The 2,658-nt window shown below is 40.8% G+C and overlaps 1 pseudogene; it reads right to left on the reverse strand.

Annotated features, from left to right (window-relative positions):
- Nucleotides 1-916: 916 nt before the first annotated feature.
- LOC122733935 lies at nt 917-2,114 on the reverse strand (annotated as a pseudogene).
- Between the last annotated feature and the right edge of the window lie 544 nt (nt 2,115-2,658).

A 2,658-nucleotide genomic window follows, 5' to 3' on the forward strand; every position in this document is an offset into this window, starting at 1 on the left:
ACAGAGAATGAATTAGTTAGTTTGTTAGTGAGTTCCCGGTTAAGAACTCCTAACTTAAAGCCGTCTTTACAAAGGGAAGACTCCTGTTATGAAGCTAATCAATACTGCAGTTACTCCACTACAATATGACTACCTGTATAACAGATTTGCCCCAATCACAAAACGATCTCAGCAAAATGTTTTCCCACTGCTGCTTTGGAGAATTGTGCTCAATTGGTCCTATAAGCACTTTCCAGACCATGCAACATAACGCCTAGCTAAAGTTCCTCTCAAATTCTCTTTAGGGATGTGATCATGGTCCTACCTCCTAACATACAAACACAATCAGAAGCTACTTGCTTTCCTTTTCACTCTAGATCTAAGATCCTATGTGTGACCTTGGGTAAGTCATTTCCCTTCCTTGGGCCTCAGTTACCTCCTCTGTAAAGTGAGGGGGTATGACTAGAAGGCCTCTGAAGTCTCTTCTAAGTCTATGTATGACTTTGGATAAGTCCCTTCTCTTCCCTTTCCCTCAGTTTCTTTTGTAAATTTGTTTTGGAGGCCCAATTGTTTTTATTAGCAAAACATTATCAGAATTTTGAATCAAGACAATTAGAGAAAATTAAATTGTGCTTTTTATAAGTGGACAATTTAAACCCAGGCTCTGTTGCCATGGAAATTGGAACTATCTTCTCTATGATTGAATTTTGGACATTATAGATTTAAAGGTCAATGACCAGTCCACTGGTTTTTTTCCTGCTATATTCTATTAACTTCACGTTTGCAATTCAAAACAATTCTGTTTCAATGGAGAATCATGGCTTAAGCCCATCTTGTTTCTTTTCAGTGCCTCTAGCTTGACCTTTGTTGGGAAGGTTACCTTTATGTTCTTTCTTTCTCTAGCAAAACCATGTATTATTATGGCTTAGAAGGGCCTTTATGTAAGAAACTCTTTCAATTTCTTGGTACTGGCAGTGCTAAGACTTGGTAGGTTGTAAGGAAACTATAAAGGGCTTAACAGCATGACAATTTCAGTGATAATAGGACCCTAGGTGCTGTTCAGAAGTGGATGTTGCCATCTCTTGTTTCTGTGTTGATAATTCTGCCATGTGCAAAAAAAATGTGCAGTGGAAACCATTGGTCATAATGCAGCTGGAGTCCTCAGTTCCAAAGTCCAGATACTTAACAGTCTATCTGTAACAAGGTATATGTTTTCAGGGAAGAATCACATTGGTCTCATGGACATCACTAATATCATTCTTTGGAAAATATAAAAACATGCTGAAGTGTCCTCAGTTTCTTTCTAGGGATCCCAAATGATCGCGTTGGTGTCATAGGAAACCATGACAAGTAATGCTGAGTCAAGTGAAAAGTGAAAAGAAACAACACTGCTCTAATGTCCCTCTAGCTTCTCAATTAAGGTATAGGACCTCATGCTCCACAGAACAGACTTCTCTCTAGCTGCAGGACACAGCATGTTGCAGTAGAGGGAGATGGGGCAGCAGTAAACGCACTGCAGAAGTCTGCAAAACAACTGAATCTGGTTATCATCCTTATTTAGGTCTCCAATTTGAAGAGTCTATATCCCATGATGTAGAGAAAAAATCAGATTCCCACTGGGTACAAAGCTCAGTTCTTTTACCCTCCTGGAGGCCAGACAGATTGTTTGCACCACTCAAATTTTGATCTGCTCAACACAGTCCTGTAGCAAGAATGAGGCAAGAGGGGCAGCTAGGTGGCACAGTGCATAGAGCACCGGCCCTGGAGTCAGGAGGACCTGAGTTCAAATCTGGCCTCAGATACTTGACACTTACTAGTTGTGTGACCCTGGGCAAGTCACTTAACCCCAATTGCCTCACCAAAAAAAAAGAATGAGGCAAGAAAAGTAGAGTGCTTGGGGTATATGTCATACCCAGAGCTCCCTACTGGATAGCAATGGCCACAGCTGAATGGCAAACTCCAGACAACCTGACCATAGGTCACCATCTTTGCCTTCGGTCTGCTTTGCCCTTTGGAATCCATTTTCTGCTCCAGTTTTTGGGTTCAAACCTTGTGGAGATGAACTGTTCCTCAAGGGACCTTGAAATCAGCTTGACTGATACAATGTCTTTGAGACCATGTGAACCAGGAACCATTGGCAGGCAGAAGGGCAACACTCCAAATCTCACAATTTGATTTCTTTTTTTTTTAAATTACAACATGGTTTCCAATCAAATTCTCTAGAACAGGGGGTTCTCATTCTGGGATACATAAACTAGATTTTAAAATATGTTAAAAACTGTATTTGCATGGGTTTCCTTTCCCATACTTTGTAATACTTTATACATTTATGAAAAGGGATTTATAGGCTTTATCAGACTGCCAAAGATGCCCATGGCACCAACAAGGTTAAGAGCTTCTGATCTAGAGAATTGGACATGTGGATGATTTTCTTTTATTTAAAATTTTTCTTTTTTGGGGGGGGGGGGGGGGTGGGGGGGCAATGAGGGTTAAGTAACTTGCCCAGGGTCACACAGCTAGTAAGTGTCAAGTGCTGAGGCCAGATTTGAACTCAGGTCTTCCTGAATCCAGGGCCTGTGTTTTATCCACTGTGCCACCTAGCTGCCCCTAAAGCCATTTTTTTCCCAACAACAAACATTTATTTTATTTTTTCCAGTTACATGTAAGGGTAGTTTTCAA

The sequence above is a fragment of the Dromiciops gliroides genome, chromosome X (genome assembly GCF_019393635.1).
Source record: "Dromiciops gliroides isolate mDroGli1 chromosome X, mDroGli1.pri, whole genome shotgun sequence".
NCBI classification, from domain to species: domain Eukaryota; kingdom Metazoa; phylum Chordata; class Mammalia; order Microbiotheria; family Microbiotheriidae; genus Dromiciops; species Dromiciops gliroides.